General features: G+C 37.3%; 1 pseudogene; it reads right to left on the bottom strand.

The window, feature by feature from the left end:
- Positions 1 to 16,043: 16,043 nt before the first annotated feature.
- LOC138830266 (U6 spliceosomal RNA) lies at positions 16,044 to 16,141 on the bottom strand (annotated as a pseudogene).
- Positions 16,142 to 22,353: the final 6,212 nt, after the last annotated feature.

Here is a 22,353-nt window from a genome sequence, read left to right on the forward strand (position 1 = left end):
TTGAATTTCTGATATATAAAGTTATGAGCAAATAGTTGTTTTAAGGTGCTAGGATTTGAGTAATTTGTACATAGCAGAAAACAGGTGAAGGGAAGTGATTGGGTAGAGAGGAAGGTTAGCCAAGAGTTAAATCCTTAAAAAAAAGAAGAGTTAAGCCCTCAAGTTAGCTGAGAGATGAAGTTCATTATACTACTTCACTACTTCTGTGAATATCTCAATTTTGGCTTTGTAAAACCCACTGACATAACCATATTATATACAGCATATTACAATATAGGAAAAATTATAATCACCCTATTTCGATTATAATCAAAAATATAATCAGCCTATTTTAGAATGTTGCAAATTCTACCAACATTTCACAGATTTCAACAAGTAAAGATTTAAAAAGGGTGATTGTCCCCCAACAACAAATCTTCAAGAAACAACTGTCTGTATTCATGATTTCAATAATACATGTACACTCCCCTACACACACACACACACACACACACACACACACACACGAATGTATGCAACAGCTCAATCTACTCACAAATATCCACTCAACATGAATCAAGGATCTTCCTGTAATAGTTGAACTTTTAAATTTTTCAAGTGTTGTAAATAATTGATAACAGATACATAAGCAATTATTATCTGAACAGCACTGTGCTATGGAAATGAGAGTTCACTATTATTATTACATAAAATATCTCTGAATCTCAAAAGAATTAAATAAGAGAATCTGAATTTGGGGGCTATATTTCTACCAGCTATCCTACAAAGACTTAATGAGATGATACTTATAAGATCCAAAAATTAAGCACTAAATTAATACAATGAAATGTATACATGAGTAAGTGAAGTGAAAGCCACTGGTCAGAGAGACCTATGCTGCCTCCATCTCTCAGCCGGCGGCACACTGTGGCCATTTTGATGCCGCCTGGGCCATGGAGTTGTCTTCACCAGAGCAGTACCCATGCTGGCGTTGGAACTGGGGGTGGTGGGGAGGGGAGAGAAGGCCACTGGGGTGACCACCCTGGGGAAGGGGATGGGGCAGTGGGGAGGGAGGGGAGGCCCTGGCAGAGGCTGGTGAGGGGAGGAAGTAGGCGGCAGGCCAGTGGCACAGGCAGCAGCGCCCTGCTGCAAGTTCTGGTGGCTAGGCTCTGGGGAACTTCTATGAGGTGGGATGGTGGGGATGGATCCCCTGGGGCTTGGCAGCCTCCTATGGAATGGACAATGAGAAATGAGATAAATAAGCAAGCTAAAGACTTAAAGAGAAACTTCTCTAAAGAGGAAAAAAGGATTGCCAATATACACATGAAGAAATGCACAACGTCCCTAGCCATAAAATAAATGCTAATCAAAACAACATTGAGATAGCACCTCACCACAGTTAGAATGGCTATAATCAAGAACTCTTAGATCAACAGATGCTGGAGGGGATGTGGACAGAAGGGAAATCTTCTGCATTGTTGGTGTAGTATAAACTTGTTCAACCACTTTGGAAAGCAGTATGGAGGTTCCTCAAAAGACTCCACACATAGAGCTCCCCTATGACCCAGCAATCCCACTTTTGGGCATTTACCCAAATGTTCACAAACAAGACCACACTAAAGCTACCAGCACAACTATGTTTATTGCAACATTATTTACCATACCTAAGATATGGAACCAACCCAGATGCCCCTCAGTAGATGAATGGATCTAGAAAATGTGGTATATACACAATGGAATTCTATGCCTCCATCAGAAAGAATGACATTGCCCCATTTTTTAGGAAATGGAAATACTTGGAAACAATTATATGAAGTGAAGTAAGCCAGGCCCAAAGAAACATAGGTCCCATGGTTTCCCTTATTTTCAATATCTAGTATATATCTGAGTCAAGCAGAAAAGGTCAGATAAGTTGATGTTAGGGAAATAAACCCTAAGATAGCAATTCAAATTCTTTCAGGTGATTGTTTCTAACACATTTATAAGATTATTTCTTTGTTGCTTTGTATGTCCCTCCCCCATGGTATAACCCCTGCTTTCACTGTACTTGATGTCGGAATAATTTGTGGAGGGGAAGGGAAAAAACAAATCATTTAAATAGGGATACAAGTGGATCCATTGCAACAATGAGATATAGAAGTTGTTATGTCGAAAACGAACTTTACAACTTTGGTGGGGGTGTAGGATTGGGTGAGGGGTGGGAGGGGGTTGGAGGGAAGAATGGGAAGGGATGGGAAGGGGAAACAAAGGAGGAGGCTACAATGCTTGATAAGAAATGTACTCATTATTTTACCCATGTAAGTGTAACCCTTCTGTACAGTATTGTCACAACAAAAAAGGGATTGTTATGAGGAATCTGGGCGAATTAGGATTCAAATGTACTTGTGGACCTGGTATAGTTTATCTTGAAGAATAAAGTTAGATAATAATAAAAATAAAAATAATAATAATAATAATAATAATAATAATAATAATAATAATAATAATAATAAGTTGATGTTAAGGTGGAGCCATAGCACAGTGGTAATCATTGCCTAACACACAAGACTCTGCAGTACCACAGTATGTGTGTGTGTCTGTGTGTGTGTTTGTGTGTGTGTTTGTGTGTGTGTGTGTGTTTGTGTGTATTTCATAACTTTTTGAAACTTGTTCAAACTAGGTGAAAGCTTTAGACCACTTTGGATTACATTTTCATTTTCTTACATTTACATTATTCATAAATGTATAAAGATACTAAAAATAAAACATTTTAAATTATAAAAAGAAAAATAGTAGACATTTTTCCATTGTGCTATATGCTCTAAAAATACAAGATTACTTGAGAAATGTGTAACAGAGATTCCTTCACTTTCAAGGATCCAAAGATTCACAGAAAGAAGTAATATTCAGCAAAATGTTAATCTGTAAACTAGGAATTAAAAAGGAGGTAACTAAATGATGATAGGAAGGAAGATTAAGAGAAGAAACAGGAACTAAGTGATATAGGGTTGATTGTATTGGTTTATAGAAAATGCAAAGCGAGAACTTGACAAGAAGAGAGGAAAGCGTTTCCATCAAGATATATCTTTGTTAGCTGGAGATTTGACAGGTTAGGATAAACTTATTGGATCAGTATCTCTTCATCCTAATTGGAACTGAAAAAAATCACAGTAATAAGAAGACCAATTATATATTTACCTATCTAAACCAGGTCAGCACAGAATACACACAGGAACTTAGAGTAGCCTATATCATAAGACAGTGAAAAAGCTATTTACTAGAGGTTGGGGAGGTACCTGTATCTCTTTTATGTTATTCTAGTAATGGCTTAATATTTTAGCTTTGTATAAAAGATTTAAAACTGCCTTTTGAATGACCATCTATTTCACAAGGATTCCAGAGTTTAGACCTTTCATCTCTGGCTGCACAGAATAAATCAGTAGTCCCTGAAATTTACTAACTACTTAAAAACTAGGTATGTGGAATAAAAGGATACAGAATATAATGTGACACAGGCCGGTTTTCACAGCTCAGGGTGACATTTAGCCAGTGATGCAAATGAAACAGCTAGGTGACATGGAAAGACCTAAACTAATCTAGCAAGGTGCTTATTCTTAAACAAAAGAGAAGGAAGTTTAACAGGTGAATGAACACAGAAGGACTGTTATTTCAGAGGTCACATGACTTGCTGTCAAAGCACCAGCTATGCCTGTACTTTCTAACATGCTTAATGCATGATACACGCCACTATGTGCACAAGTACACAAACATACCCGCACACACATTGGACAACCAGTTGTTTTCATTCTAGTAATTTTTATCTTTAGATGTTCTCTCACACTTATTCAGAGTCTTCTGCACTGTAAGAGACCTGAAAGCTATTATATTATATAACAGAAGGAAGAAGAAAACTAAATTCCCATATCTTGATTCTTTCACTATATAGTCAGAAGGGGATTGCGATATATATATATATATATATATATATATATGTATATACACGTATATATACATATATACATGTCATATATACATGAATATATACATGTGTGTAAATACACACATACATGTATGCGTGTACATGCATGTGTATGTATATACATGTGTATACATACATACATACATATATACATACATAAATAAATAAATATATATATACATACATCTATATCCTCTTCTCCTGAAGTTTTTTATTCAAAACAAAATTTTTTAGACTTCAAAGATTGCAGAGGAGCAGCTGGGAGCTAACTGAGATCTCATGAAGAAACCAGTTTTAGTGTTCCAGTGAAAAATCCAAGGCTGAAGAGTCACCCAAGTGAACCATCATAGTACAGAGAGTTTGGTCAGAGAGGAAAAATTCAGGCAGCCTGTTTAAGGAGACAGATTTGAGCATACACCAGTGACTGAAGTGGCAGTGGCTGTGGCTGCCAACATAGCAGTAGACCAAGCCTGAGAAAAAGGTGCCAGAAACAGAGTGCAAGCGGCTTCTACTCACCACCAGTGTGAACTGACAAGGAGCAAAAATCTTCATCCTGCTGACCACAGATGGACGCAGATCACAGATGGCCTGAAAAACCAAGGGAAGGTGTGAGTACCCAAAAAGACATTCCCACTCCTTCTCACAGAACAGCATTTGGAAGGTAGCTCTTCCCCTATCACTCCAGAAGAATGTCATCTTTCATACTGGCAAAGACCAGGCCAGGGCAGCCAGTAGATACCTCAGGCCTTAGAATTAGACACTGCTGAGCCATTCTTCAACAGGGCAAAGCAACCCAACCAGTGGGACTCAGCTCCATCCCGAGGAAAGTTGACTTTCCAGATGGGGGAAGGATCACCCAAGGCAGGGCAACTTTCTTCACAGAGTAAACAGCCAGAAGAGTCCCCACCCCTCTGCAGCATGGCAGCAGCAACTCTCCATGCTGCGGGAGGTTAAAATAAATAAATTCAAAACTGAAGAGTAAGAGAAAATCCCAGGACCAGATGCATTCACAGCTAAATTCTACAAGGCCTTTGAAGCAGATCTCAATTGATACTTCCACAACTCTTCAATGAAAATGAAAGTTCACTACCAATCTCATTCTAGGAAGCCTCCAAAACCCTCATCCTCAAAACAGACAGGGAATCATCAAAGAAACAGAACTCTAGACCCATTTCTCAGATGACCATCAGTGCAAAACTACAAAATCTTCGCCAATCAACTTCAACAATTCATCAAAAAAATCAAACATTTTGATCAAACAGGATTCATTCCATGGATGCAAAGCTGGTTTAATATATGCAAATCAATAAATGTAATACATCACATCAACAGGAGCAAGGACAAGAATCACATGGTAATCTCAATACATGCATTAAAAAGATTTGACAAGATCTAACACCACTTTATGATGAAAGCTCTGCAGAAACTAGGAATACATAGAATGAACATTCCTCGATATAAGAAAAGCTGTCTATGACAAACTTACATTACAACTTATATTATAACTAGCATTATACTTAATGGCAAAAAGCTAAAGCCATTTCCTCTAATTTCAGGAACAAGACAGACTGTCCATCTCTCCACTCCTTCTAGTATTAGATTGCCTAGCTACAGCAATAAAACAAGATGCAAACTTTAAGGAGATCCAAATGGGGAAAGATGAAGTAAAACTCTCCCTCTTAGTAGATGACATGATCTTGTATTTAAAGAATCCCCTAGACTCCACCCCCAAGTTATTCGAGCTGATCTGAAACTTTGGCAAAGTAGAAAGGTATATAAAATTAACCCTCAAAAGTCAGTGGCTTTTCTGTATGCCAACAATGAGAGTACCTCTATCTCCTCAAATAGTTATGCTTTCTTTCTGTTAAAGCATTCAACCTCCTCTCATTGCCATGAAGTATATATTTTCGTAGTCACTCTGCCATAAACACTACAAGTTATAACTCTGTACATACTGGCCATCTCTCCATTCCCATTCCTAACTTCTATCTCTTATAAAATCACTGTTGTATTTTCAATTTTTGAGAATTTAAGTCCTAGCATGAGTGAAGTTATGCAGTATTTGCTTTTTTGTGCTTGCCTTACCTCACTTACCATGATCTCCAAAGGCCACAGTAATGTCAGCATCAAAGGCCAACACTGTTCCAACCACAATAGAAACCAGTTCTATTCAAAGTTCTAAATAGGTGAGTGACTACTGTCCCTCCATAGAAAGCAGTCACAGCTTCCCTCTGTTTCTAAACCCTTTGAAAGACAACTGTACATTAGCCAGAGAATAGGGATGAATTAAGCAGTTAATAAATTTTAAAAACCCAACCTAAATACTAAGTATCATATTAACCTCAGATTCGTAATTAGAAAATGCATAGTTTGCATAAAAGTATTTGCTATTAATGAATGTAAATTAATGCAACCAGTTTAATAAATGTCGAACTATTGAAACTAATATTGAAGCATTTGTTTGCCCTCTTTCTTCACAAGTTAATTAAAAAAAAACAAGTAAATTAGAGCACTGTGACATATCTCAATTGAAGAAAGAAAATCCTTCCTTTTAGAATGACTGATTAATGAAGCTTGAATTAAAAATCAACCTCAAAGATATTATGAGTGAAGGGGCTGAGAAGGTGGCTTCTTGCATACATGAGGCCCTGGGTTCAATTTCTCAGCACCACATAAGCAAAAAGAAAAAAGCCAGAAGTGGCGCTGTGGCTCAAGTAGTAGAGTGCTAGCCTTGAGCTGAAGACCTGAGGGACAGCACCCAGGCCCAGAGTTCAGTCCCACAACCAGACACCCCCCCAGAAAAAAAAAAAAACTTATGAGTGGAAACTATTGTCTACACTACTCTAGAAGACAAAGCCAATTTCAGTGTAGAACTTTGCTGGCATAAAACAAATGCTTACAATCTCATTGAATTATTTCACTACTGTAATATCCTAGGCACATAGGATGCCGACACAAATGAGAGATGGTGTTAACAGTCCTATAGTTAAGACTTTTCTTCATGTATCCCAGTTAAAACACAACTATCCTCAAAACCTTACCCATGGCTGCACATTGGTGGATATCCATAAACTAAGCAAATAGCTCTCAAGAAAATTCCACAGCAAAGTCAGATCATGCTCAAGAAAACTCTTAAAACTCGTCTTAATGATATTTTTGTTTCATTTCTCCTCAGTACTATTTCCAAGTTCTTTCCAAAATTTTCCCTTGTCCTTTGATTGTCACGTAATTAAAACTATTGGTTAATGCACCTAATTCTAGCCTTAAGAGCCTATAATAATAAATTTAGAAGAGATGTTATAGATGTTCAATACATTTTCCTAATATCAAACTAAACACTATGGAAGCAATAATATCAGGGAAGTCTCCAATCTTTTGCCAGACTAATTACTTCCTAAATTTTCTTGTGTCAGACTATTTTGAAAGAGCTATATAATCTATTCCCTGAGAGCTTCTACCTACCGATTGAACCTTACCATTTGAAGCTATATACCTAAAAGCGGATATAGTGTTCCATAACTTTGTTTTCCTAAAGTTTCAGAAAACATAAAATTTTAGCTTCTTTTCCTATAGCACAATTGGAAATTCCTTCCTATCTTGGTTTCATTCTTCTGAATATTCTGAGACAGCCTTATACTTCTTCATTAAAAGCTATTGTTGGGTTGAACCTGATGCCATCCCTTTCACCTATTAGATTCATTTTTGTAAATTGAGTGCACATTTACTCAATGGATAAGCCCAGGATATTTTTGATACTCAGTGCTAAGTAAAATTATTCTGCTCCAGAGTGAGTGAGATAGTTAACAGTTCTAAGTGGAGAAAATAACATTTACCTCTACAAAATTTATTCATTTCAGCCTGTTCAAATTTCTCGAAATTCAAATTCCGTAATCCAGCATTAAAAATAAAAGTAAGTCACTGTTGAAACTTACTGAGTTAGATTTGCATAAATAGGTAAAGCGTCCGTCCGTGTGTGTGTGTGTGTGTGTGTGTGTGAGTGTGTTAGAAAACATGTTTTCTGTGTTTTTTGCCTTTTCTAAAAGTCCATTATATATGTAAAAAATATTATTTTTAAAAATACAATAATAAGCTTTTAACTGCTATGGATCTTAATAATAAGACTCTATTAGCCTTTGAAATTCTAAATTAAAATTTGTCACATTTTGTTAATCTAACAAAAATGTACACTTTTTTTGAATTAATCTATGAATTATCAGAGTAAGTCAGAGTAAGTCATATACAGCAATAAAATTAGTTCTATGATTAACTTCATCATGTAAATAATATTAGTGATTACAATGTCATGTGCAACTTCAGAAGACACATATAATTTTTGGTTAGGTTCTAGAAGTCTAGAAGCATGAAGTCTTCATGCTCTGTGCCAAGCAAGTAAGGTCTAGTTTAAGTGTGATGGGAATAGTCAGAATACAATATATCCTGAAGCCACCCGCAGCAATTCAGAGCCAGTAAGTCCCTCAAGAATACTCATTTGGGGGTGGTCCAGTCGGGGGGCCTGAACTCTGGGCCTGGGCACTGTCCCTCAGCTCTAAAGCTCAAGGCTAGCACTCTACCACTTGAGCCACAGTGCTACTTCCAGCTTTTTTCTTTTTGCTTATGTGGTGCTGAGGAAATGAACCCAGGGCCTCAGGCATGCAAGGCAAGCCCTCTACCACTAAGCCACTTTCCCAGCCCAAGAATATTCATTTTTTATGTCTCAAAAATAACCTGAACTTCAATGGTTTTGCAGTATCCCACTGCATTAGATTTCAACTAGAATTTATGCCTGAAAACTCTTAATTTCTAATTTTAAAACATTTTAGTTTTATGTACTCAAACATTTTCTTAGTGCTCTAAATGAGGAGCATCTCGTCCTCTGACCTACCCCATGAAAAACATTGTGTGATCAAATAAGCAGAAAATCTATTCCTTTTGGGTATCTATAATCCTCTTTATCTATAATCCTCATTAACTTTCTGATTAAGTTGGGTACAACATTCCCAAACTCACCTAACCATATAATCTTTCCACATACTAGCCTGAGCATTCATTAACATTTCACTGACCTACAGAACACGTGGGGAAAGTTTTACTTCTTTATTTAGTTATACATTTATCCCAGTACTATTACATAGAGCTTTGTATTCATGTTAAATTTGTCCAGATTTGTGAAGAAATCCCTCCTATTCCTTTAAGATCCTCTAAACGCTAGATGCACATACTTTTTCTAAAAGAAGCTGGCAATATAGGTGGGAAAAATAAAGTTTAGTGATAATCCTTATCATCTGTGACACTGAAGATCATTAATTACTTGGATCTTTCTAACATATTCGGAGAGTCTCAGAAAAGACATCACAACAAAGAGGAGTCACCAGTACTTTCTGGAGGTCCCTTAAAAGCACTAAAACCCTCATTTCTGTTTGGCTAAGAAAAATTCCCTTTCTCATTACCTAAAATGCTTGACCAATCTTACCTCTCTGAAATGAGGGTTTTTCCTTTTTATTAAAAAAAATGTCTCTGTTACAGATTATTTTGTTTTATTATTTGTAGTTTTTTCCTGGCTGTTCTGAAAAAGAATAGGAACTTCTAAAACCATAGATAGCTAATGCTATTTTTTCAGAAGTACACAGCAAAGAAGAATGAGTTTATAAATAAAGAAAATGTTTACACAGGAAATGTGACTTCAAATTCCAGACTTGTTTAGAGCTTGTACAAAGTTTTTGATAGACTGATAGACTCAAACACTGAGTTAGACCAAAAGATGGTAAAATTCTTTCTTTAATTTTTTGAGGGACAGCTGGGTGCTGTCCCTCAGCTCTTCAGCTCAAGGCTAGTGCTCTAGCACTTGAGCCATAGTGCCACTGGCTTATTTCTTTTTGCTTATGTGGTACTGAGGACTCAAACCAGGGCCTCAGGCATGCAAAGCAAGCACTCTACCACTGAGCCACCTTCCCAGCCAAGATGGTGAAATTCTTTAAATGACTCTATGTGTGAAAGAAGGATCCACTTGAGAACAATAATCATAGGTTAGCTGAAGAGGGAGGGAAGGAGCAAACATCCAGAGTTCTTTTGGACTTTACCTTGAAGCTAACCAAATAAAACTAAATGTTTAATGAAATCTGTCTAAATCCAACCAACACATGCAGAAAAATGCCAAGAGGTCACTCACCCAGGGATACTACTAATGGTGGGACAAGTAAAGCAAAGGATGGACCTAATTCTGGGGTGATTTGAATCATAGCCACAATTAAAGCTTCAGTACCATGTCAAATACATTTCAACACTTTAAAATCCTTTGCTTGCATAAAGGTTTTCAAGTCGACTAATGACTAATGACTACGTGGAACTAAAGCAATGTATGAGAATTGCAATTATCACCACAACAAAGGAAAGGAAGCATAGTTGATATTAATGGCCCACTGTATAAAACTCACATTAATTTCTCTCCATGAGTCAATGAAATAACTTCTTAAATGTGACTCCTGCTCAACATTCAAGCTCAATGCAATCCATCATTCACACTATAACCAGAGGAACCTTACAAACCTGATGATAGTCATTTCCCTAAATAATGTCACTAGCATCCTGCTTCCCCAGAACTAAACTACAAATCACTGGTTTAACCAGAAAGTCCTTCCCAGTTTCCCTTTGTCCCACCCCTCTTCAGCTACATCATTTGCACTAACTTCTCCATCCTCACTCCATTTCCACAATTCATCCAGAGCCCCACACATAATACAATTCTTAATTTTTTTCATACCTGAACCATTTCATCAGCTTTCTCTCTTTTTGGATTGCCTTGCCTTCAATGCATCCATTAGGAAATGATCTGTTGATCAAAATTATGTTCAAAGATCATTATCTCTTTGAAGGTCTTCTTTGCTCCGCTAGGTCAAATTAATGTTGCTCTTCCTGTGCCCACAGGAACCTCCTACAGTACATAATAAATTGTAACACATTAACATTATTAAGAAGTGATTTTCTAGACATAGTTTTACTCAATTTAACCCTAACAATAACCTCATGAGGCTGATACTATGATTATTATCACCAATTTTCAAGTAAGACAGTCTGAGACATACATACACTGAGTGTCCTATATGAGGTCATTCAAGTACTCACTGACAAACACAAATTTGGAATACAGTTGGTCTGTCCCCATATTCACTCTTAAAGATTATCCCAAAGTTCCATTGCTTCAGGGTCCCCTGGGATCAAGCTAAAAAAAGAATCCAGGGCTTTGTTTGGCTAGAGGTTCCATGAGGCAGGAGTCAACTTCAACAGGAAGCCTTGAATTCAGGGGAAAAAAAGCAGATCCATGATCTAAAATGGGCGATTAAGTCAAGCAAACCAAAGAGGTAAGATTTCACAAGCCCTCAAATAAAAAGCAAATACAAATGTCAGAAACTGGGCTCTGAAATAAATAAAAAGTGAGAATAAGTCTGGTTCCATAAGCAGGGTAATTTCTAACTCCTTATGTCCTGACAAATGAGCTAAGAGAAGTTCTCCCTTAGAGGAAGTAGAAATAAATCTATCCATGTACTTACAAGTGTCAGAAAAGTATAAACTCCCCCTTCAAAGCTTCTTCAATTCCCTGTTCAGGATAGGGGAGTTCAAATTTTGAACAGCTCCTCACTGGCCTGGGCAAGATTCTCTCCCATGTGAACAGCACATTCCCCATATTGCAAAACAAGGACCACAGTCATTTATTTATAAATCATACACTGCTCAATTGTAATTTTTGTGTGAGTGATGCTGGGATTAACCTCTTGTAATTGTTAAACAAGCACTCAATAATTAGCCAGTCCCTGCCTAGCCCTCATTTGTAATTTTTATCAGCTTGCTATTTGTCTTAATTGGCACTGCATTTCAGGTCAAAATTCACCAAATTTCTTTAGCAATAGCCTTATTCCCTCTGGTACCCTGTTCTGCAAATTACATTTTTCTTCACAGATTTAGTGAGAAAGGAGCACATTTTTTAGGACCCTACTCAAATGCATTTTTCTTCATGAAGTGTTACATTTTCAACTTTATTGAAAGTAAGCTGATTCTCTCAAATTCCTATACACGTTCTTTGTACCAATTAAAGGTATTCTCTGTATTTTTATGTCAATAGCCTTGACTGATGATTGTATTCCCAGTGCAACTACCACTAATACTAGTAGCTATCTCTTTTGTTTCCTGTGCTAGAACTGAGCTTCAACTCATGGCTTGGAATTCTGAAGGTCTCAGTTGACCATACCTTCACTTCCAAAATTTTTCTGATTAGTTGAAGGTAAGAATCTCACTGTTTTTTCTACTCCAAACCCCACGATTCTTAGACTGAACCACTTGAGTAGCTAAGCTTATACATGTGAGCCACCAGCACCTGGGTTCACTTCTTAACAATATGCTGTGGGGGCTGGGATGGTGGCTCAATGGTATAGCGCTCGCCTTGCATGCATGAGGCCCTGGGTTCGATTCCTCAGCACCACATAAGCAAAAAGAAAAAAAGCCAGAAGAGGTGCTGTGGCCCAAGTGGTAGAGCACTAGCCTTGAGCTGAAGAACTGAGGGACAGCACCCAGGCACAGAGGTCAGGCCTCATGATCAGATCCCCTGTCTCCCCCCAAAAAAGAATATGCTATGGGCCTTTACATATAGTCACTTATTCAACAACCTGAAATGCAGCTGTTTCATGTCAGGAAATAAGAATCACTTTTAAAAACTATGAAATAATCTTTTGTAAAAAGACATATTCTTATCTTTATTTTATAAACATGAAAGCTAAGGTACTAAATCATTGACAATCTTTTCAAGTTCACACACCAGTTAGCCATAGAGATATGAAAGGACTCCACGCCTTATTTCTACATACAGTTGTACTTACTATCTTTGTGCTGACTCAGTTTTCTTGTTTCCATGTAATAAGGCTGATATCATGTGAAAATGGACTGAATGCAGAACAAATTATAAGCAATAGAAAATGTGTCTCTCTTCTGAGCTGAGGCATTTTAGAATACAACCCTGGAAGCCAAAAAAGAGAGATCCTGGATCTAAAAATCACATTACCCAATGCAGAGGTGTTACACATCAAACCTTCAGAAAGCAAAAGACAAACCAGTGATGATCCCTTAGTTCTCTAATTTGTTTTTGTTGTTATCAATGCTGCTATAATAAAGACTCTCCAACCTAGTTTCTCAACCTTAACTCTCCTCCAAATTCTGAGTCAACATTTCAGAGTATTTTTTCAGCTAACACAGGCAGAAGAAAGAAGAGAAGGAAATGAAAAAGTAAAGGTTACTAGCTTCTTCACATGGAAATAAACAACAATGAGTCAATCAGATACAATATGTGAGGAACTCACGGAGAACCGCACAAATCCTAATAGTACCCTCAGGTGTAATCTCAGATTCCACAAGATCATCTCAATAAGAGAAGAGGACTGAATGTAAACAAGTCATGCAGTTATCCTACTCCAACAAAAATTTTTCTTGTCTTTCTACCTACACTACATTTACATATTAGTTTCATTTCCTGTGTATCAGGAAATCTTGTCTGACATTGGAATTCAGTAGTCAGAATAGCTTTTAGAAACAGCACAAATTCAATCATTTATTTCAGGTAATTTTCACTTATCATGAAAGAGGATCATGAACTTCTTCATTTCAGTTTCTATAATGGTAGGCACTATCCTCTCTACTGCCTTTCCTATTCATTGGCCATAATAGGTACACTCTTTCAAATACTATTAAATTTAGAAATATTAAATGTGTTTGCCTCCCTCCAAGCAAATTCACCATAGTAATTTACACTACTCACAAAACCCCAAACATATACAAATAAGTTAATGGCAGTATTTCTCACAATGGTGAAAACTAGAAACCTCAGTGTTCCACACTAGTTATATTATAGTATTTTCTATAAAAGATTATTTCACAGAGTTTTTAAAGTGATTCTTATTTACTGACATGAGACAATCACATTTCAGGCTTGTGAGTAAAATTGTAAATTACAAAAATCTGTATTTTGATTCCATTTATATGCGTGATTGTATCTATGTCTGAGGACTATTTTGTGTATGGAAATAAAGAAGGCATAAAAATCTGCTTCAGAATTTTAACAATTCTTTCTTGGTAGGTTTTGAGATGCACTTCACTTTTATACTCTTCTGTGTTGCTTCTGTTTTAAATGTTCATTTATCTATATATCTCTATATAAATAAAGGATTAGAGATATAGCTTAATGACAACGCTTATCTAGCATGCTTAAGATACCAGTTTCAATATCCACTAGCACAAAAATCACAAATGTAATACAGATTCATATTGGAAAAATGTTTAAGCTGTATCTTAGCTGCCACTTTCCAGCACACCAAAATTTCATTCAATGGAAACACAAAGTGACATAAACTAAGGTTAACAATCTAGTTTATAGACATAACTTCTACCTAGTTTCTATAATCAGAATGTTGCCTGTTATTACTCAATCTATAATGAAAATAATGAGGTTTCAAAAGTACACTCATAGTTAATTCTTTCACTTCAGATTTCAACATTAAACCATAAAGGTAGATTCTACATATAGACCATAATTCCAATGAAACCTTGGGTGAAAATCTTGTGGCAGAATGAGTTCCTAAGCCATAATGTTTTTCTGTTTCTTACCACATTTCCAATTTATGAAGTCATAGATTTAACAGTACCAGAAATTTACTGGCTGTCAAATAAAGAAAAAATAAGAAAGGCTCTAAACTATATTTGTTAACACACCCAGTAGTATATCAGACAAGATATTGTGAAATAAGTTCTATACTTCAAGCCTCTTTTACCTGTTAAATGATTTTTTCAAATAAGAAAGTAATAGCCAAAATACACCATGAAGTTTTCTAGTTTAAAATCTAACCACCAGAATTTACCAACTAAGATGGCAAAATAAGAGAGTAAACAGGAAAATATTCTAAAATTCTATTGGAAAATTAACCCGTGATATCACGGGTTATTTCAAGTAGAGTGTAAATGAAGTTTGATTTTAGGGCTAGCCCATCCATTAAACAGATGCTACATTAAACAGAAAATTGCTTAATACAAAGTATTTGTGTCACTGGCTATTCTGGTTAAACACACACTATATTCATCATGGTTAAAATAATAAAGATTAATTTGTACTTTAAGTCATAGTTCAGTTGGTTACATAGCTATTCAGGAAAGCTCTCATTCATCTAAATGTTGACTTACAGAGACAAGATTCTTCCATATTGCAGTTTAACATTTGGAATATGTAGTTTCCAACTTTGCCACAGAAAAGATGCTGGGGAATAAAATAAGAGGATTTTATGGATTTAGCTGGAAATAGCATATACCATTTCCACCTATGTGCCTTTGTCTAGAAATTAACCATATTATTTTACCTTGCTCCAAGAAAGGACTGAAAATATAGTTCGGTACCTAGGAAGACAAAATGGATTTGTGAATATGATGAATGCTGCTGTAGTTTGATGTTAACTGTTATTTTTATCTTTGTAGAACATATTCAATACTATGGTAATTTCTTTCTTTTTCTGTATGCCTCAAACTCATGTGGCAAAGGAAGACTCACTGCTCTAAAGTATAGACCTAAAAGTTATTTCCAGCTTCTCCCTTTCCTCAGTGCTCCCACAGCCATCAACATTCCTGTGGCTCATTTTTTTCAGCCTATGCCTTTATCACCCCCACCATCAGCCAGGTGTTCAACTGCCCACTCCTGGAAAGAAATCTCTTCCTCCACTCTGACCTCAACCCCAATTTTCCCACCCCATCCATTGTCACCTCCATCAATACAGAAAAAATAACAAATCTTTATTATCCTAAGACATAGTATCACTTCTCCTTACCTTTACACCTCAGTAGGTTTACTTCAGACTCTGTTAAATATCTCACAATATCTCCTACAACTACAAAACTGCTCTGCACACTAAATGAGTTCCTTACATATGGACTAAGGAGACAAACAATAATCTCTTAGGAGATATTAAAGTATATATAGGCATTTCTTTATATTCTAAGTGGTCCCAGACTTCTAGAAATTGAGAGTTTGGCTCTACATATATGATTATTCCTTTTCTTGCCATATAGCCATACATTTGGAATATTTTAAAATATGGAATGCTTCAGCAATTTGTTTATCATCCTTATACAGGAGACATGCTAATCTCTGCATCATTTCAATCTTAGTATACAGTATATGTTGCTGTAGCAAGTACTTGATATTGCTTTCTATTGCCTTCAGCATGTTGATGCTCTAGCCAGCCCTTCTTTACTGTTTCTACAATATGCAGCAATGGATTCTACAACAAATATAATCAAATAAATATAATCTCTAATAAATGTAATTATGCCATATTATATATTACATTGTTATATATTAATGTAATTACTAATATGTATTTGATGATAGTTTACAAGAGAATAAGTAACAGCAAAACTGTTAAGGCTGTGGCCCATGGGAGCACTTGTTCACTTTGCCGATGCCCATCCCTAAAATAATATAAGCCAGTCTTCTTTCCTCTCTTCCCACCATTACTATGTGTTCACTGATGATTATTTAATAAATGAAGTCACCTAAGAATTCTAACCAAATCTACAATTTTATCAGCAATCCACCTTTATATTATCCCAATAAACCAAGACAGGAAGAGATGAAGAAAAAATTAGAGAGCTAAAAAAGTGTTAAAAGTGTAGTGGATATTAAAGCAGATAGTTGTGACAGAGCTGGTGATATTGTGACACAATCCTCTGGTGATATTGTAACACAATCCTGCCAAAGTAGGACAGTCAGGGAGGGCGAGGAGGAGGAGGAAGAGCATCATAATGATCCTTCTCAACACTTCTCTGGAACAAACTTGAATTGGTTTCTTCAAGGTGGGGGTGATGGGCTTGAGGGGGGGAACCATTTCTCTGAAGTCTGACAAGGAATCAGGAAATATTGCAGTCCCTCAGGCAGCCCAAGTAAGCACAGGAACAAGATAAGAATTCCTCACCTTGAGCACTCACACTGAGCTTTTTTTTGAAAGTTCTAAAACCTTCATGATAGAAATAGTTTGGTCCTCACAGCAAGATCTGTGAGGCAGGATGGACGGGGAGTCTGATCTTTACTGAGGTAAACTGAGTCAGAAAGGAGCAATTGTAGGTCATCCAACACCAAAGCCCATGCCTGCATTTCTTTTTTTTTTTTTTAATTTTTGTGAACATACTGTACAGAGGGGTTACAATTACATGGGCAAGATACTCATCCAGCATGTATTTATTGATCACCTATTATGTGGCAGAGCCTGTGTCAAGCGAGGGTGATCTATATGGCACTTGCTCTGAACTTAGAGAACTGTACATTTGAAGAAAAGACCAATAAATCATTAACATAATAACAGGTTTTAGTTAATAGCATAATTTCTGATTATCTTACCATAACATGGGAAATTATAGAACAATATTGTTAGAGCAATGATATAAATATACCAGCAGGAAGATTTCAGGATCAAGTAATCAGAAAGGGAAAGTCTGAGCTAAAAGGTAGTGAAAGCAGTGAAATTCCTGAAGGAGCCAGGTGCTGGTGACTCACACCTGTAATCCTAGTTACTCAGGAGGCTAAGATCTGAGTCTATGTGATATCCTACCTGTCTAGCTAGCCTGCAGTAAGCATTGCATTAGATTGGTTTAGCTAGCGTCTTCCTCACCCCCAGTGTCTTGTAAATACCAGCTCCATGGCTAATAAAGTTCTACTTGTGGCCAGGCCCTGGTGGCTCTCGCTTGTAATTCTAGCTACTCAGGAGGATGAGATCTGAAAATTGCAATTCATAGCCCACCCTGGGCAGGAAAGTCCATGAGCCTCTTATCTCCAATGAACTATCAAAAAAGTTGCAAGTGGAGCTGTGGCTCAAAGTGATACAGTACTAGCTTTGAGCAAAAAAGCTAAATTAAACATTCTTTACATCAAAGGAAAATGAGCAAATATGAGTGAGGCAGGAAAAAAAGAATCACAAGGACCCAGAGAAACAAAGGATACATGTTTCCTTTCTAAGTGGAAGCTAGATAGTTGATACATTCATAAGTAAATACATTGGTTGGTGTGCAGGTATATGCAGATACATTCACTGAAATACAGTAAACTCAAATTTCATCTCAAATATTGTGTAATTCCTTAGAAAGGCAAAGTTCAACAAAATAAAAATAAACAACAGGAATCAGGTACTCAAAAGGAGTAGAGTAGGGTCAAGGAGAAATGAGTAAATGAATGAAAGAGATGAAAACAGTCAAGAATCCTATGTATTTCCTACAAAATGAAAATGAATGAGGGGAGGAGAGGAATGGGTGAGAATTTTGAAAGGAGTAACATGGACCAAGACATACTGAATTCATCAACTGCTTTGTTACATGACAACTCCATTATACAATGACTTAAAGACAATTCCAGCCAGGCAATGGTGGCTCATGCCTGTCATCCTAGCTACTCAGGAGGCTGAGATCTGAGGATTGCAGTTCAAAGCCAGCCCAGGAAGGAAAGTCCGTGAAACTCTTATCTCCATTGAACCACCAGAAAACCAAAAGTGGCACTGTGGCTCAAGTAGAAGAGCAATGGCCTTGAACTGAAGAGCTTAGGGACATCGCCCAGGCCCAGAGTCCAAGCCCCATGACTGACCAAAAATATAAAAAAGAGACAATTCCAAAACATTCAGAACAAATATAGTGAAAGAAGCAAGGCAGAAGTAAAAAATATATATATTACAAGGAAAGAACTGAATTTGAAGACTTACATTCCAATCACTGGGCTGTCATGATTCTATGTCAGTGGCATACGTTGCTGGCTCCCAGATCCTCAGTTTCCCTCCTCTGGTGAGAGAAGGATCTGGGTCCCAGAGGGTGCCCTTCTAAATCTGAGGTTCTTTAAAGTTCTACATTGCTATTCTTGTTCCTCCAGAGAAAGACAGACAGAAAGACAGACAGACAGACAGACTGTGCCACGTGAGCCACTGCCATGCCATGGGGCCTGGTGCAGGATAATTTATAGTGCCACATTGCAAACGGAACATATTCGCCAACCACAATCTTGAGTGTCATCATTATTGGCCTCGTGGGAGAGGTTTATTTCTTCCCTGCAATTCAAATGATAGCACAAGGTGAAAAGACTGGCTGTACTTTTCCTGGGCTTTGCAAGATGTAAGTCTGTAAACACGGAGACAAATCCATTTCAATGTCTGGCTTCAGGAGGAGAAGGGGCCATCTAGAGCTACCATTCCAGCAGGGTGGAGTTCATTCCCACAAATATAATTGGAGAACCTACCAGGTACCTCATTTCCCCCCTCAGAGATCATTCTCTGCTTTAGTTCCATCTGTCATCTGTCCATTATTAACCTCATGAACATTTTATAGTGCCAGGTACCAGTGGCTCATGCCTGTAATCCTGGCTATTAAAGAGGCTGAGATCTGAGGATCATGGTTCAAAACCAACCCAGGTAGGAAAGTCTGTGAGATTCTTATCTGTAATGAACCACCAGAAAACCAAAAGTGGAGCTGTGGGTCAAAGTGGTAGAAGGCTAGTCTTGAGCAAAAATGATCAAGGACAGTATGCAGACCCTAAGTTCCAGCCCCAGGACAAGCACATATGCATACACACACACACACACACACACACACACACACACACACACACACACACACACACACACACACACACCACATGCACACACGTATCTGAATACATAAAGCTTACTTATAGATAACATCTTTCCTGTGAATTCTCCCAATATGCCCACCAAACTATTGGTAACCCTTTCAAGCATTTGCCCAACATTAATACCGCACTTCATAACTGATCAGCAATAGTTCAAACCCTATTATCATCAAAAAAAAAAAAAAGAGAGAACAAAAGAAAAAATGAAAGAAAGGGCTGGCTGGTAGTTCCTGTCATCCTAGCTCTTCAGGAGGCCAAGATCTGAGAATAATGGTTCAAAGCCAACCTGAGCAAGGACAAGACCAATCTATGAGACCCTTATTTTGAACGAGTAGTAGAGTGCCAGCCTTGAGCAAAAGTCTTCAGGGAACTGAAGGATCTCTATGATGAAAACATTTAAAACCTGAAAAAGGAAATCAAAACAGAACTAAGAAAGTGGGAAAACCTCCCATGTGCCTGGATTGAAAGGATCAACATTGTGAAAATGGCAATACTTCCCAAGGCTATCTACAAATTCAATGTGATACCTATCAATATTCCAACCTCATTCTTCAAGGAAATAGAAGAGGCAATCCAAAAATTCATATGGAACAATGAAAGTCCCCGAATAAAAAGAAGGAACAGTGCTGGAGGAATAACAATACCAAATTTCAAACTCAACTACAAAGCCATAGTAATCAAAACAGCTTGGTACTGGCACAAGAACAGACATCAGGACCAATGGAATAGAATTGAAAACCCAGAAATGAACCCACAGATCTATGGTCATCTAATCTTCGATAAGGGAGCTAAAATAATAGAATGGAAATACAGCTTCCTCAGTAAATGGTGCTGGCAAAATTGTTTAATAACTAGTAGAAAACTAAAGCTAGATCCTTCTATATCACACTGCACCAGAATCAACTACAACTGGATCAAAGACCACGAAGTCAAAGAAGACACTCTGAAAACATTACAGGACGGAATAGGAGAAACCGTAGGTCACCCTGGCACAGGCAGAAAATTTCTTAATAGAGACATAAAAACACAACAAATCAAAGAAAGGTTGTACAAATGCGATTGCATGAAATTTCATAGCTTCTGTTTGGCAAAGGACATAGCTAGCAAGATCAATAGAAAGACCACGGATTGAGAGAAGATCTTTACTAGCCATACAATTGACAAGGGTCTCATATCTAAAATATATCTGGAACTCAAAAAATTAAATCCCCCAACAACAAATCCTCAAAAAACAACTGCCCAATAAATCAATGGGCTAAAGACTTACAGAGAAACTTCTCTGAAGAGGAAAGAAGGATGGCCAATACACACATGAAGAAATGCTCAATTTCCCTAGCCATAAAAGAGATGCAAATCGAAACAACATTGAGATACCACCTCACTCCAGTTAGAATGTCTATAATCAAAAATTCTAATAACAACAGATGCTGGAGGGGATGTGGACAGAAGGGTACCCTACTGCATTGTTGGTGGGAGTGTAAACTTGTTCAACCACTTTGGAAAGTAGTATGGAGGTTCCTCAAAAGACTCCACATAGAGCTCCCCTATTTCCCAGCAACCCCACTTTTGTGCTTTTATACAAATGATCCCAAAGTAGACCATACTAAAGCTATCAGCACAACTATGAATATGGAACCAACCTAGATTGACTTCAGTAAATGAATGGATCAAGAAAATGTTGTATATACACAATGAAATTCTATGCCTCCACTAAAAAGAATGACATCTCCCCTTTTGTTAGGAAATGGGAAGACTTGGAAACAATTATATGAAATGAAGTAAGCCAGGCCCAAAGAAACATAAATTCCATGGTTTCTCTTATTTGCAATAACTAGTATATGTCTGAGACAAGCAGTAATGGTCAGATAAGTTGATGTTAGGCAAAATGAACCCCAAGATAGTGACTCAAGTAGTTTTTCTTTCTTGCTATTGTTTCTAACATATTTATAAGATGATTTCTTTGTTGCTTTGTATGTCCCTCCCCCACAGTATAACCCTTGTTTTCACTGTATTTGATATTGGTATAATTTGAAGAGGGGAAGGACAAAAATTGTTTAATTCGGTATAAGACTGACCCATTGCAACAATGAGATGTACAAGATGTTATGTTGAAAAATGAACTTTACAACTTTGGCTGGAGAAGGGGTGGACAGGGTGAGAAGATGGGAGGGCAGGGATGGTATGGGGAAACAAAGGAGGAGGCAACAATGCTTGGTAAGAAATGTACTCATTACCTTGCTCTTGTAATTGTATCCCCTCTGTATGGTATCTTCACAATAAAAAATTTATTAACAATAATAAAAAATACTCAAGGACAGTGCTCAGGCCCTGAGTTTAAGCCCTAGAACTGGCACCAAAAAAGAAAGAGAAAGGAAGGAAGTTAGGAAAGAAGGAAGGAAGGAAGGAGGCGAGGGAGGGAGGGAGGGCGGGCAATTGGAATGTCTCATTTAGTAAGCCAATGGCTACTCTTGGCTAATGTTTTGGAGTGAATTCTTGTTTAATAACGCACTATGAAGGTTCTCGCTATTCTAAGCCTATCAATATCAACCTGAGACCTATACTTTCAGATTTGATTCTGTTTTTTGTTGTTATGTTGTTGTTTTGGTTTTATTTTTTTGATGGCTGTGGGACTTGAACTCAGGGCCTGGGAGTTGTCCCTGAGCTCTTTTACTCAAGGCTACTGCTCTACCTCTTTGAGCCACAGCTACACTTCTGGTTTTTGAGTAGTTAATTGGAG

This window comes from Dipodomys merriami, unplaced genomic scaffold (assembly GCF_024711535.1).
Source record: "Dipodomys merriami isolate MVZ:Mamm:240054 unplaced genomic scaffold, mDipMer1.0.p SCAF_187, whole genome shotgun sequence".
In the NCBI taxonomy this organism is placed as follows: domain Eukaryota; kingdom Metazoa; phylum Chordata; class Mammalia; order Rodentia; family Heteromyidae; genus Dipodomys; species Dipodomys merriami.